The sequence below is a fragment of the Gigantopelta aegis genome, chromosome 7, assembly GCF_016097555.1.
Source record: "Gigantopelta aegis isolate Gae_Host chromosome 7, Gae_host_genome, whole genome shotgun sequence".
In the NCBI taxonomy this organism is placed as follows: domain Eukaryota; kingdom Metazoa; phylum Mollusca; class Gastropoda; order Neomphalida; family Peltospiridae; genus Gigantopelta; species Gigantopelta aegis.
In genome coordinates this window covers 4,433,334-4,448,883 of record NC_054705.1, presented here as the reverse complement: position 1 = coordinate 4,448,883, position 15,550 = coordinate 4,433,334, and the positions used below count along the sequence as shown (strand labels likewise).

The 15,550-nt window shown below is 45.8% G+C and overlaps 1 protein-coding gene across 1 annotated transcript in view; it reads right to left on the bottom strand.

The window, feature by feature from the left end:
• The window catches only part of LOC121377661 (D(2) dopamine receptor-like), a 119,777-nt gene that overhangs the window by 39,428 nt on the left and 64,799 nt on the right, over positions 1–15,550 (bottom strand). The window lies entirely within an intron of this gene.

Sequence of the window (15,550 nt, the reverse complement as noted above, 5' to 3'; positions counted from 1 at the left end):
AAGAAGAAGAAAAGGAAGAGAAAGAGAAAAAAGGAAAAGAAAAAGGGAGGGGAAAGAAGAAGAGGGAGAAAAGGGAAAAGGGGGGAAGGGAAAGAAAAAAAGGAAAAGAAAGGGAGAAAGGGAGGGAAAGAAGAGGGAAGAGGGGGACAAAGAGAGAGAAAAGGGAAAAAAGAAAGGGAAGGAAAGAAGAAAAGGAAGAAGGGAAGAGGAGAGGGAAGGGAGAAGGGGGGAAAAAAAAGAAGAAAGAAGAAGGGGAAGAAAAAAAGGAGAGAAAAAGGGGGAAAAAAAAAAAAGAAGAAGAGGGGAAGAGGGAAGAGAAAGAGGAAAAGAGGAAGGAAGGAAAAGAAGGGGGAAAAAAAGGGGGAGAAAGGAAGAAAAAGGAAGGGGGGGAAAAGAGAAAAGGAAGGAAAAAAGAGAAAAAGGGGGAAGGAAGAAGAGGAGAAAGAAGAAAAAAAAAAAAAGAGGGAAAGAAAGAAAAAAAGGAAGAGGGGGGGAGGAGAAAGAAGGAGAAGGGGGGGGGGGGAGAGGGAGAAAGAAAAAGAAAAGGGAAAAAAGAGGAAGAGGAGAAGGAAAAAAAAGAAGGGAAGAAGAAAAAGAGGAAGAAAGAAAAAGGGAGAAAAAGGGGGAAGGGAAGAGGGAGAAAGGGAGAAAAGGAAAAAGGGAGGGGGAAGGGGGAAAGAAAAAAAAGGGAGAGGGGAAGAGGGAAAAGAAAAGGGGAAAGAGGAGGGAAGAGGAGGAGGGGAAAAGAAGGAAAGGGGAAGAAGAAGAGAGGGAAGAAAAAAGAAGGAAAAGGGAAGGGGGAAAGAAAAGGAGAAGAAAAGAAAAAAGGGGGGAGGAAGAAGGAGAAAAGAAGGAAAAAGAGGGGGGAAAGAAAGAAGAAAGAGAAGAAGAAAAGAAGGAAAGAGGGGAGAGGGGGAGAAAAGAAAGGGAAAGGGGGGAAAGGGAGAAGAAAAGGAAGGGGGGGAGGAGGGGGGAAAAGAAAGAGAAGGGGAGGAAGGGGAAAAAAGGAAGAAGGAAAAAAAAGAGGGAAAAGGAAGGAGAAAGAAGAGGGGGGAGAGGAAAGAAGGAGGAAAAGAAAAAAAAAAAGAAGAAGAAGAAGGGGAGGAAAGAAGAGGAGAAAGGGAAAGGGGGAAAGAAGAAAGGGAGGAAAAGAGGGGGAAGAGGAGGGAAAAAAAAAAAGAAAAGAAGAGAAGAGGAAAAGGAAAGAAAGGAAAAAGAAGGAGAAGAGAGGGAAGAAAAAGAAAGGAGGGGGAAGAGAAGGAAAAGAAGAAAAAGGGGGAAAAAGAAAAAGAAGGGGGGGGGAAGAAAAGGGGGGGAAGGAAAGAGAAAAGGAGAGAAGGAAAAAAGGAGAGAAGGAGGAAGAAGAGAAAAGGAAGAAAGAAGAAGAGGGGGGGAAAAAGAAAAGAAGAGGGGAGAAGAAGAAGAAGAGGAAGAAAAGGAAGAAAGAAAAGGGGAGAAGAAAAAAAGAAGAAAAAAGGGGAAAGAAAGAGAGAGGAAAGAAAAAGGAAGGAGAGAAAAGGGGGGGGGGAAAAAAGAAGAAAAGGGGGGGGAAAAAAGAAGAAAAAAGGGGAAAAGAAAAAGAAGAAAAAGAAAAAGAAAAAAAAAGGAGAAAAAGGAAAGGAGGGGAAAAGGAGGGAAGAAGGGAAAGGAGAAGAAGAAAAAAAAAGGGGAGGAAGAGGAGAAAAAAAGGGGGAAGGGAAGGGGAAAAGAGAAGAGGGAAAAAGGGGAAAAAAGGAAAGAAAAAGAAGAGAGGGAAGAAAAAAAGAGGAAAGGAGAAGAAAGGGAAAGAAGGGGGGGAAAAGGAGAGGGGGGGGGGAAAAGGAAAGGGGAGAAATGAAGGAAAAAAGAGGAAAAAAGGAGAAGGAAAGGGGAGGGGGGAAGAGGGAAAGAAAGGGGAGGAAAGGGAGGAAAAGGGAAAAAGAAAGAAAGGGGAAAGGGGGAAGGGAAAAGAGGGAAGAAGGGAAAAAGAAAGAAAGGAAGAAAAAAAAAAAGGGAAAAAGAAAGAAGAAAGGGAGAAAAAAAAAGGAAAAAAGAAAAGGGGGAAAAAAGGGGGGGAAAAGAAGGAAGGGGGGGAAGAAGAAAAAAAAAAAAAGAAGAAAAGAAGAAAGGAAAAAGAAAAGGGGGGGAGGGAAGAGAGGGGGAGGGGAAGAAGGGGAAGGGGAGAGGGGGGAGGAAAAAGAAAAAGAGAAAAAGGGGAAAAAAGAAAAAAGAAAAGAAAAGGGGGGGGAGAAGGAAGGGAAGGGGGAAAAAGAAGGAAAGAAAAAAGGAAAGAAGAAGGGAAAAGGAAAAAGAGGGAAAAGGGGGGAGAGGAAGAGGGAGGAAGAAAAAAAGGAAAAGGGGAGGGAAAGAAAAAGGGAAAAAAGAAAAAGGGGAAAACAAAAGAAGGAAGGGGAGAAAAAAAGGGGAGAAAAGAAAAAAAGAAGAAAGGAAAAAGGGGGGGGAAGAAAGGAGAGGAAGGAAAAAGGGGAGGAGAAAGGAGAAGAAGGGGAAGAAAAAGGAAAGGAAAGAGGGGGAAAAGGGGAGGAAAGAGAAAAAAGAAAAGAAAAAAAGAGGGGGGGGGAAAGAGAAAAAGGAAAAGAAGGAAAAAGAAGGGAAAGAAAGGGGGAGGGGGAAAGGAAAAAGAGGGGAGGAAGAAAGGAGAGGGGAGAAGAAAAAAAAAAAAAAGAAGAAGAAGAAGAAGGAAGGAAAAAGAAGAGGAAGGAGGGAAAAAAGGGAGAGAAGGGGGACGAAGAAGAAGGAGAAGAAAAAAGGAGGAAAAGGAGGGAAAAGAAAAAAAAAACGAAGAAGGAAGAGGGGAAGAAAAGAAGAGGAAGGGGAAAAGGGGGAGAAAAAAAAAAAGAAGAAGAAAAAAAAGAAGGAAAGGAAGAAAAAAAAGGGGGAAAGAAAAAAAAGAGAAAGAAGAAGGGAAGAGGGGGGAAGAAGGGGGGGAGAAAGGGGGGAGAAGAAGGGGAAGAAGAGGAAGAGGGAGGGAGAGAGGGGGAAAAAAGGGGGAAAAAGGGGAGGGGGAGAGAAGAAGGAAAAAGAAAGAAAAAAAGGGGGGGGGGGGGGGGAAGAGGGGGGGAAGAAAGGGAAAGGAAGGAGAAAAAGGAAGGAGAAGAAAAAGAAAAGGAGGAGGAAAAAAAAGGGGGAAAAGGAAAAGGGGGGAGAAGAAAAGAAGGGAAGAGAAAAGAAAGGAGGGGGAAAAAAAAAGAAGAAGAAGAAAGGGGGGAAAAAAAAGGGAAGAAGGGGGGAGGGGAAGGGGGAAAGGGGGGAAGAAGAAGAGGGGAAGAAGAAGGGGAAAGGGGGGAGAAAGGAAAGAGAAGAAAGAAAGGAGGAAAAAGGAGGGGAAAGGAGAAAGGGGAGGAGGGAGAGAAGGAAGGGGAGGAAGAGGAAAAAAGGAAAGGGAGGAAAGGGAAAAGAGGGAAAGGGAAAGAAAGAGAGAGGAAAGAGGGGGGAAGAAAAGAAAAGGGAGAGAGAGGAAAAAGGAAAGGGGGAAGGGGGAAGAAAAAAAAGGGAAAGAAAAGGGGAGGGGAGAGAGGGAGGGGAAAAGAAGGGGGGGAAGGAGGGGAAAAAAAAAGAAAAAAAGAAAAGGGGGAAGAAAGAAGAGGAAAGAAGAGGGGGGAAGGAGAAGGAGGGGGAAGGGAAAAAAAAAAAGGGGAAAGGGGGGGGGGAAAGGAAGAAGAAGAAGGGGAAAAAAAGGAAGGAGAAGGGGGGGGGGGAGAAGGAGGAAAAAGAGAGGAAAAGGGAGAAGAAAGGGGGGGAGGAGAAGAGGGGGGGAAGGGAAAAGGGAGGAAAAAGGGGAAGGGAGGGGGAGGAGAGAAGAAAAAAAAAGAGGAAGAGAAAAAGGGGGGGGGGGGGGGAGGGAAAGGAGAGAAAAGAAGGAAAAGGGGAAGAGAAGAGAAAAAAGAGGAAGGGAAGAAAAATAGGAAAAGGAGGGGGAAAAGAAAAGGGGGAAAAAGGGGAGGAAAGGGGAGGGAGAAGAGGAGGGGGGAGGAAGGGAGGAGGGGGGGGGGAAGAAGGAAGGGCTGGAAAAGAGGAAGGGGGAGGAAGGGAGGGGAGAAGAAAGAGGAGAAAAAGGGGGAGGAAAAAGAAAAGGGAAGAATAGGAAAAGGGGGAAGGAAGGGGACTAAGAGGAGGGGGAAGATGAGGGGGAGAAGGGAGTAGAAGGGGAGGGGAAAAGGGATAGAGGAGAAAGAGGAGGAGAAAGGAAGGGGATAAGGAAAGAGGGAAAGGAAGAAGGGGAAGGGGGGGAAAAGAGGAAGGGAGGGAGACCGGGAAAGGTGGGAGGGGGAGGGAAGGAAGGAAAAGAAAGGGGGAAGGAGGAAAAAGAAGGAAGAGGGAAACTGGAGGGGAGGAGAGGAAAAGAAAAGAGGGAGAGAGGAAGGGGGGAGTAAGGAGAAGGAACGAAGGGAGAAGAAGGAGGGATAGAGGGGGAAGAAGGGGGAGGTAAAAGAAGGAGGGGGGAAAACGGCGAGGAAGGGGGGAAGTGTGAAAAAAGAGATGGAAGAGGGAAGGAAAGAGGGAGGGCAGGGAAGGTAGGGGGGGGGAAAGAAGGAGAGACGGAGGAGAAGAAGGAAAAGTGGAAAGATAAGGCAAAAAGGGAGGAGGAGGGGGGGAAAAGGGACAGGCGGAGGAAGGGAAGGGGCGGGGCCAGGAGGGAAAGAAGGGGGAAGGGGAGGACAGAAGTGAAAGAAGGAAGGAGGAAAGAGGAGAAGAGGGTTAAAAGGGAAGGGAGGTAGAGAAAGCGAAGTGCGGAGGTAAGAGAGAGAAAGTGAACGAGCGGGAGAGGGGAAAAAGGGCGAAGGGAGAGGTTAGGGAAGGGGAGGGACGAAGGGGAGGGCTGAGGGGGTGGTCGGGAGAGAAAAATGTCTTCTCTCCGCTTTTTTCCTTCCCCCCTTTTTCTTTACTTTCTTTTCTCCCCCTTTAACCCTTCTTTTTTTTTCTCTTTCCCACTTCCCCTCTTCCTTTCTTTGTCACCCCCCCTCCCTCCTTCTTTTTCCTTCATTCTTTTTTTCCCTTCCCTCCCCTTTCCTCACCCCCCCTCCCCCTTTTCCTCTTACTTTTACTTCCGTCCTCCCCCTCTTCCTTAATTACCCCCTCCCTTTCTCCTCCTCCTCGTTGTTTTTTCCCTTTTCTCCCTCTCTTCTTTTCCCCCTTCCTCCCTCCCCCCCCTTTCCCCTTTTCTCCATTCCTGTCTTCAAATCTTTCCCCTTCTTTTCCCCTCTCGCTCCTATTTTCTCTTCTTCTCCCAATTCCTCCTCTTTTGAACCTCCCTTTATTTCCTTTCCCCCCCCCCTTTTGACCTCTTCATTCTTCTTCTTCCCCCCTCCGTTTTTCCTTCCCCGTGCGCCTGCCTTCCTTTTCCCCTCTTTTTGGCTTCTCTTCCCCCCTTCCCCTCTTCCTTTCACCCCCTTTCCCCTCTTCTGGAGATTCCCCTGTCCTTTTTCCCTCCCCTCCCCTTTTTTAAAACCTGACTCTCGCCAATTTCCCTTCCTACTTTTTTTCCGAATCCTTGGCTCCCCATTCCATCTCACTTCCCCCTCCCCCTAGTGTTTGGTTTTGTTTTCTTCTCTCCCCATTCTCTTCTCTCTCTTCCTCTCTCTCTCTGGTCTCCCTTCTCTCTCTCCCTCTCTCTCTTAGTTCCCCCCTCTTCTCTCTCTCTTTCTTCTCCTCCTCTCCTCTCTTTGATGTTTCTCCCCTTTCTTTATTCTTGTTTATTTTGACTTTATTACCGTGACCTTCCTGGGTTTTCCCTCCCCGCTTCAGGCCCACTCCCCCGCCCTTCTATTAAGGCTTTTTCCCCCCCCCTCGCCCCCCCCAATACTTTCTCTGTCCCTGTTTGTTTTCCCCCCCCCCCCCCCCCCCCCACATCCACTCATGGTTTTCTTTCCCTTACTTTCCCCTCCTTCCTTTTTTCCCTCCCTCCCCCCCTTTCCTCCCTCTCCCGTCCCCCCTGACTTCCCTTCTTTGATTAATCTATCTCAGTCCCCCTTCCCCTTTTTTCCTCTCTCTCTCTTGATTATTGTCTCCCTCTCTTTGGTCCCCCCCTCCCCCCTGTCGGCTCTCTTTCTCTCCCCCTCTATGATTAATTCCCCCCCTGGTTCCCCCCCACTTCTCTCTCTCCTCATCTTATGATTAAGGTCTCTCCTTTCTTCCCCAGCCCTCGTTCTCCCCCCTCTCCTTCTCCCCCCTACCCTTCGTATTCCCCCTGATTCCCTCGCCGGTTCTTTTCCCTCTCTTCCTCTTCCCCTTAATGCCCCCCCCAGTCTCCTCCCCCCTTCCTTTTACCTTCTTTTTTCTGTCTTGACTTTGCCCTCTTTAATGTCCTCCTCAATCCCCCCCCTTCTAATCCTTCTTATCCTTCCCTCCCCCCCATTCTCTTTCTCTGGCTTTCTCCCTGTATTCTTAAGTCCCCCTTTTTTTTCCCTTTTTCCCTTCTTTCTTTTCTGCTTTCCCCCTTATTTCCCTTTTTTTTCTCCTCCTATCTTCCTTCTTCCCTTTCTCCTCCCCCTTCTCTCCCTTTTCTTCCCCTTTTCTTCCCTCTCCCTCTCACTTTTCCCCCTTTTGCTCTATCCTCTCTTCCTCCCTTTCTTTTTCTTTTTTCTCTAGTCTCTCTCCCCTCCCTCCCCTCTTCTTCTCCCTCCCTTAGACTCCTCATTTCCCTCTTCCTCTTCCTCATCCCCACTTCTGTCCCTTTTCTTTTCCCTTCTTCTATCTCTTCTCCTCCCCCCCTTCCTGTATCCCACCATGGTTTTTCCCTTCGTTCTCTTCTTTCTCTCTCTCTATGATTAACTGTATCTTAGTGGTTTTTGAGCTCGTTCTCTCTCTCTCTCTCTCTACTTCTTTAATGTATCTCCCCCCTCAGTCCCTACCCCGCTCGTTCCCCCTCTCTCTCTCTATGATTTCTTTCCTCCATCTTCCTTCCCCTCCCCTCTCGTTCTCTCTCTCTCTCATCTTCCCCTTCCCCCTATCTCCAGTGAGTTCTTTGCGCTCCCTTCTCTCCTTCCTCTTTATCCCTCCTCCATTCTCCCTTCCTTTTCGCTCGTTCTCTCTCTCATCTCTATGATTAATGTTCTCAGTCGTCCCCCGCTCTTCTCTTTTCTCATCCTCTATGATTCATGTATCTTCAGTCCTCCCCCGCTCCTTCTCTTCTCCCTCTATGATTCCTTCCCTATCTCAGTTCCCCCCTCTCTTTCCCTCTCTCTCTCATTCTCCATTCCCCCTCTCTCCCCTGGTAGAGAGCTCCCTCTCTCCTCTCTCTCCCTCTATGATTAATTTATCTCAGTGGTAGAGAGAGCTCCTTCCCCCCTTCCCCTCTATGATTCCTTTCTTTATCTCAGTGGTAGAGAGCTCGTTCTCCTCTCCTTCTCTCTATGATTAATTCCCCCTCCCTTGGTAGAGAGCTCGTTCTCTCTCTCTCTCTCCCCTCTATGATTTTTATCTCCTTGGTCGTCTTCCCTCCCCTCTCTCTCTCTTTCATCTCTTTTCCCTAATGTATCTCATAGTGGTAGAGCGCCTCCCGTTTTCTCTCTCTCTCCTCCTCTATGATTAATGTATCTCAGTGGTAGAGCGCTCGTTCTCCTTTCTCTCCCTCTATGATTAATTCCCTTCAGTGGTAGAGCGCTTCCCTCTCTCTCTCTCATCTCTATGATTAATGTATCTCAGTCGTAGAGCGCTCGTTCTCTCTCTCATCTCTCCCCTTAATGTATCTCAGTGGTAGAGCGCTCGTTCTCTCCTCTCATCCTATGATTAAATGTATCCTCCCTCGTAGAGCGCTCCCTCTCTCTCTCATCTCTATGATTAATTCCTTATATCAGTGGTAGAGAGCTCATTCTCTCTCTCTCTCTCCCCTTAATGTCCCTCAGTGGTAGAGAGCTCATTCTCTCATCCCCTATGATTAATGTATCCCTCAGTGGTAGAGAGCCCCTTTCTCTCATCTCTATGATTAATGTCCCTCAGTCCCTCCCTGTTCCTCCCTTCTCATTCTCTCTCTCCCCTCTATGATTAATGTATCCCCAGTGGTAGAGAGCTCCCATTCTCTCTCTCTCCTCTTTGATTCCCCTTCCCCTTCCTTCCTTCTCCCCCTTTTTTTCCTTATGGTAGAGAGCTAGTTCTCTCTCTCTCCTCTCCCCTTCCCACCCCCTGTATCTCAGTGGTAGAGAGCTCGTTCTCTCTCTCTCTCTCCTATGATTAATGTATCTCCAGTGGTAGAGCCCCTTTTCCTCCTTTCTCTCTCTCTCTCCTCCTCTCTCCTGATTAATGTATCTCCCCCCCTAGAGAGCTCGTTCTCCCTCCCCTTTCTCTATGATTAAGTATCTCCCCTGGTAGAGAGCTCGTTCTCTCTCTCTCTATGATTAATGTATCTCTTTTAGAGAGCTCTTTCTCTCTCTCTCTCTTTTTCTCCTCTGATTAATTTCTCCTCTCATCTCTCCTTTTTCCCCCCCCTTCCCCTCCTTCCCCTCTCTCCCTCATCTTCTATGATTAATGTATCTCAGTGGTAGAGCGCTCGTTCTCTTTCTCTCCCCCCCCTCCTCTCCCTTCCTAATGTCCCCCCTCCCCCCCTCTTCCGCTCCTTTCTCCCTCTTCCCTATCTCTATGATTAATGTCTTCTCTCAGTGGTATGATGAGCTGTCCCCTCTCTTTCTCTCTCTCTTTAATCTCCCCCTTCCCTGATCCCCTGTCCTCTCAGTTTTCCCCCTCCCTGCTTCCTCTTCCCTCCCTTCCCTTTCCTCGTTTCTCTCTCTTCTCCCCCTCCTTTCTCCATGATTAATGTATTTCTCAGTCTTAGAGAGCTCTTTCCTCTCTCCCTCTCCCTCCTCCCTTCCCTCTCTTCTCCCCTCTTTCCTCTCTTTCCCCTCCCCCCCCTCTCTCCTTCTTCCTCTCCCCCCCTCTCCTTTCCTCTCTCCCTCCTTTCTTTTCTTCCCCCTTTCCCTTTTTACTCAGTGGTAGAGAGCTCCCCCTCTTCTCTCTCTCCTCTCCCCCCTTAATTTAAATGTATCTCAGTCTTTTTCCCTCCTCATCTCTCTCTCCCTTCTCCCTCTCTCTATGATTAATGTATCTCAGTGGTAGAGAGCTCGTTCTCTCTCTTTCCTCTCTATGATCCCTTTTATGTATCCATCTCAGTGGTGAGAGCTCATTCCCTCTCTCTCTCTCTCTCTCTCCCTTTTATGATTAATGTATCTCAGTGGTAGAGAGCTCGTTCTCTCATCTCTCTGATTCTCTATATCTCAGTCTCATAGCTCATTCTCTTCTCCATCTTTTCTCCTTTCCTCCTTCTCCTCTCTATGATTAATGTATCTCAGTGGTAGAGAGCTCATTCCTCTCTCTATTCTTTAATGTATCTCTCTCTCTTCTCTCTCTCTCTCCTATGATTAATGTATCTCAGTGGTAGAGAGCTCGTTCTCTCTCTCTCTCTCTCTCTATGATTAATGTATCTCAGTGGTAGAGAGCTCATTCTCTCTCTCTCTCTATGATTAATGTATCTCAGTGGTAGAGAGCTCGTTCTCTCTCTCATCTCTATGATTAATGTATCTCAGTGGTAGAGAGCTCGTTCTCTCTCTCTCTCTATGATTAATGTATCTCAGTGGTAGAGAGCTCATTCTCTCTCTCTCTCTCTCTCTCTCTCTCCCTATTTCTCCCTAAGAGCTCATTCTCTCATCTCTGATTAATGTATCTCAGTGGTAGAGAGCTCGTTCTCTCTCTCTCTCTATGATTAATGTATCTCAGTGGTAGAGAGCTCGTTCTCTCTCTCTCTCTCTCTATGATTAATGTATCTCAGTGGTAGAGAGCTCGTTCTCTCTCTCTCTCTCTCTATGATTAATGTATCTCAGTGGTAGAGAACTCGTTCTCTCTTTCATCTCTGGGCCCGGGACGTAGCCCATTGGTAAAGCGCACGCCTAATGCGCGGTCGGTCTAGGATAAATCCCCGTCGGTGGGCCCATATAGCCCCAGTCTCACATACACGAATTATACCCAGAATGTCCCGGAATATATCCAATCCTATGAAGCCCCGATTGCTCCAGATTGTTTGGAAAAAATTTGCATGATTCGGCTTCTTTCCCGAGCTGCGTACGACTGATGCCAGGACTAATACGATACCACTACGATCTTGAACCCAATTCATTACGAATCGGGACGACCTACTACGTGTCCCCTAGGATGCCTTCCCGAATCCGCTACGAATCATGACGATTAATGCGGAACGTGTCGAGGAGTACTACGACACGCCTACGAATCAACACGACTGCTACACGAATCAGTACGACTGCTACACGAATCAGTACGACTGCTACACGAATCAGTACGACTGCTCACGAATCTGCACGACTGCTACACGAATCAGCACGACTGCTACACGAATCAGTACGACTGCTCACGAATCTGTACGACTGCTCACGAATCAGTACGACTGCTACACGAATCAGTACGACTGCTACACGAATCTGCACGACTGCTACACGAATCAGCACGACTGCCGCAAGACGCCTATATGAAGACTGCCTGCAAGCAGTGAACATTACCATGCCGCTCTTCAAGAAGTCAGCAACCGGCCGCAAGGGACGAGGGAAGAGCCAACGTACCCGCGGAGAACCAGAAGCAGAGAAAGAGCCAGAGTAGAGAAATATCCTTCAATAGTCGTACGAATACCCCACATTTAACCACGAATATCCCCAATGCGTCTACGAACATACTACAGTTACGTACGATGCCATCAAGAACTCGTAAGATTGAGTCACGATTTCAACGTTATTCACGATTACTCCCGACAGTTTTGAGCATATTGAAAACAGTCGGGAGTCGATCCAGAACATTCAAGAATACTGACGAAAAGCCAGAAACCCCCTACGGTCTCAGTACGTATATCCAAGAATCACCAAGAATTCTTAAATCGGGCCCATTCGGGAGACAATTCGTGTATTTGAGATGGGGGTTTTAGAAAAAATTAGCGGGTTTTTTCTCTATGACTATGTCAAAACGACTATATGTATGACATCCAATAGTCGATAATTAATACATCGTTGTGCTCTAGTGGTATCGTTAAACAAAAACTCATCTCTCCTCCTCTACTCTCTCTCTCGCTCTCTCTCTCTCTCTCTCTCTTTCTCTCTCTCTCTCTCTCTCTCTCTCTCTCTCTCTCTCTCTCTCTCTCTCTCTCTCTCTCTCTCTCTCTCTCTCTCTCTCTCGTATATATGGGTTTAATAAATTGGTCTTGCCTCAATCCACGCAATGAGTCTTTTAAAACTAAACACACATTTAGATTTATAAAGTACATTATTAATACTGGCATATGTGAAACAAACATGTTCTGACTGAAGTTAAGTGCCAGTTAAGTACCAGTATAAGTACCAGTATAATGACAAAAAGTGAAACTTGAGGAAACAGTCCTTGTTCTCTTTTTGATATTGAATATAGCTATTGTGTGCGTTACACACACACACACACACAAATTACTGTAGCATAATAAAAGTTAAAATTTGCTATGTTTAACTACACTACAAGATTGATTTATTAATCATTGGCTATCGGATGTTAAACATTTGGTAATTCTGACATATAGTCTTAGACAAAAATACGCAACATTTTTTCCACAAGTAGTAATGATTCTTTTATATGTACCATCCTACAGACAGGATCGCACATGCCAGGCATTTGATATAACCGTCGTGGTGCACTGGCTGCAACGAGAAATAGCCCAATGGGCCGACTGACGGGGATCGACAGTGACAGCGCTTTATCGTTAGGGGACGGGACGTAGCCCAGTGGTAAAACATTCGTTGATGCGCGGTCGGTTTGAGATCGATCCCCGTCGGTGGGCCCATTGGGCTATTTCTCGTTCCAGCCAGTGCACCACGATTGATACATCAAAGGCCGTGGTATGTGTTGTCCACCGACGGGGATCGTTTTACCACTGTGCTACGTCATAATGGAAGAAAGAAAGAAATGTTTATTTAACGACGCACTTAACACATTTTATTTACGGTTATATGGCGTCAGACATATGGTTAAGGACCACACAGATTTTGAGAGGAAACCCGCTGTCGCCACTCCATGGGCTACTCTTTCTGATTAGCAGCAAGGGATCTTTTATTTGCACTTCCCACAGGCAGGATAGCACAAACCATGGTGAACCAGTTATGGATCACTAGTCGGTGCAAGTGGTTTATGCCTACCCATTGAGCCTTGCGGAGCACTCACTTAGGGTTTGGAGTCGGTATCTGGATTAAAAAACCCATGCCTCGACTGGGATCCGAACCCAGTACCTACCTGCCTGTAGACCGATGGCCTAACCACGACGCCACCGAGGCCGGTACGTCATAATGAAGACGATACTATGCTGAGCGATTTTATTTTGGTACTACGATGTGTATCTGTGTAGCTTCATTTGATTGTGAATTTACCTGTATTCAACTAATTAATACGTTATGTGTCTATGTCATCATGGGTCAGTTTCATTATTCTGCGATTAAGGGACGGGGTTCAAACTTGATATGCCCAGATAGCTGAAATGTGTGTCCAGGACAGCGTGCTTGAACCTTAATTGGATATAAGCATGAAAGTGAGTTAAAATGAATGAATGAATGAATGAATGAATGATGAATGAATGAATGAATTAATAAATGAATGAATGAAAGAATGAATTAATAAGTAATTAATGAATGAGCGAACGAACGGACTGACGGAAGGACGGACGAACGAATTTATAAATGAACAATTGGATGTTTCAAATAGATTAAGGAGCAGATTTCACTTGTCTGTAAACCATATAGTAATACGTAATCCACAATACGTACAGTGATCAGATACGTGTATGCGTACTGAGGACGTATCATAATAGAATCCACTCAATCCGTTTGCGTAGACGTGATTGATGCGGATTGCGTTTTGCCGATTACTTGTCCGTGTATACGCAAATGGTTTACGGATAAATGAATTTTGCACCTAACGTGTCTTAATTTTAGAACATGACTTTATATACACCTTTGATTAAAATAATATTTCTGACAGTGTAGACATGAAGAATGCCACATGTATAACAGTTAAACTAATATGTCTGACAGTGTAGACAGCCACATGTATAACAGTTACACTAATATGTCTGACAGTGTAGACATGGAGAATGCCACATGTATAACAGTTACACTAATATGTCTGACAGTGTAGACATGGAGAATGCCACATGTATAACAGTTACACTAATATGTCTGACAGTGTAGACATGGAGAATGCCACATGTATAACAGTTACACTAATATGTCTGACAGTGTAGACATGGAGAATGCCACATGTATAACAGTTAAACTAATATGTCTGACAGTGTAGACATGGAGAATGCCACATGTATAACAGTTACACTAATATGTCTGACAGTGTAGACATGGAGAATGCCACATGTATAACAGTTAAACTAATATGTCTGACAGTGTAGACATGGAGAATGCCACATGTATAACAGTTACACTAATATGTCTGACAGTGTAGACATGGAGAATGCCACATGTATAACAGTTACACTAATATGTCTGACAGTGTAGACATGGAGAATGCCACATGTATAACAGTTACACTAATATGTCTGACAGTGTAGACATGAAGAATGTCACGTGTATAACAGTTAATGCCCAAGAGAGGACACGGCGCGTGCGTGCGGTCCGAATCAAGAGTCTGGTACGTTTGTGGCTTGCGTTGCGGGCATTATACACCATATACTAGTTTTGTTATTTCATTTCAACTTATTGTCGTGTTTATAACCAATTAATGTTCAATTACGCCGCCCTGGACACACATCTCAGCTATTTGGCTTGTCTGTCCAGGACAGTGGGTTAGTTTTTAGTGGCTAGTAAGAGAGAAGATGGTGTAGTGGCCTTTGAGTCGTTAAAACTCGCTCTGGGTGGGAGCCGGTACCGGGCTGCAAACCCTGACCCCTTAACCACGACACCACCGAGGCCATGCTTTTCATGTTGGTTAGTAAGAGAGAAGAGGGTGTAGTGGTCTTACATCTACCCATTGAGTTGTTAAAACTCGCTCTGGGTGGGAGCCGGTACCGGGCTGCGAACCCTGTACCTACCAGCCTCATGTCTGATGTCTTAACCACGACACCACCGAGGCCATGCTTTTCATGTTGCTACTGAGAGAGAAGAGGATGTAGTGGTCTTACATCTACCCATTGAGTTGTTAAAACTCGCTCTGGGTGGAAGCCGGTACCGGGCTGCGAACCCTGTACCTACCAGTCTTATGTCCGACGGCTTAACCACGAGACCACCGAGGCCGGTCATATACTATTATTTCACTGTGGTTGGCCGCACGCGTTTTGTAGACGCACGCATTGCACGCATCCAGTCTAGATGCTCTCATTAAAACTAATTAAACATCCATTCATTCATTCATTCATTCATTCATTCATTCATTCATGTGTGTATGTGGAAACAAATATTAAATATTTATTTTCAGCAAATTATACGAATATGTGTGCCGTGCCAGTATTGTTCATGTGTATTTCTGTGTATGAGCTGTCGTGTGCACAAGGGAGGTAATTACAGACGCGAGCAATATACTCCGTTAGTATAAAGTTGTGTCCCTTTAGTGAACTTTTTGCTGGATGACTTATAAATAGATATAATATATCTGCCTCGGTGGTGTCGTGGTTAAGCCATCGGACATGAGGTTGGTAGGTACAGGGTTCGCAGCCCGGTACCGGGTCCCACCCAGAGCGAGATTTAACGACTTAATGGGTAGGTGTAAGGCCACTACACCCGTTCTCTCTCACTAACCACTAACAATTAATAACTAACCCACTGTCCTGGACAGACAGCCTAGACAGCTAAGGTGTGTACATAGGACAGCGTGCTTCAATCTTAATTTAATAAGTTAAAAGGAAAGGAAGGTAGGTACTGGCTCTCACAGACGCGAATCCACACGAAATATATAAATTATACATGTATATATTCAAGTTTCTCTTTTTGGGGGTGGGGTTGTTTCGGCGTTTGTTTTTGTTTGTTTTGGGGGTTTTGTTATTGTTTGGGGGTTTTGGTTTGTGTTTGTGCGTGTGTTTGTGTGTGTGTGTGTGTGTGTGTATGCGTGTGTGTGTGTGCGTGCGTGCGCTTGCGTGCGCGTGCTTGCGCGTGCGTGCATGTGTGCATGTGTTTTGACTTGAGTTTTGTTTTTAATTTCTATTTGGATGTTCTTTTGCATAGTATATGCCAAGCATAACGTGCTTCAGCCCCAAATGGATATTTCTAGACAAGCATTTTTTTTCCATTTCCTGAAGTTGTTTTACTAAAGTCCTAAAGTCAAGCAGGATGCCAAACAGAACAAGATCTTACATAACGTTTAATAATACCAATATATACCAGTTGGATCCTGCGGGCACGTTAGCTGAGCACTCAAAGATATTAAATGTATACTTAATGAATGTCTGCACTTCAAGGTGTACATGAAAACGTGTATGTCGGAAACTCTTTAAAGATGCATATATGTAAACGTCGTGTAGGTGGGTGGATCGACCTTAGACCGACGGCGCATCAGGCGAGCGATATACTGTATATGTCTGAATAACTTAAAGGTGCATATAACA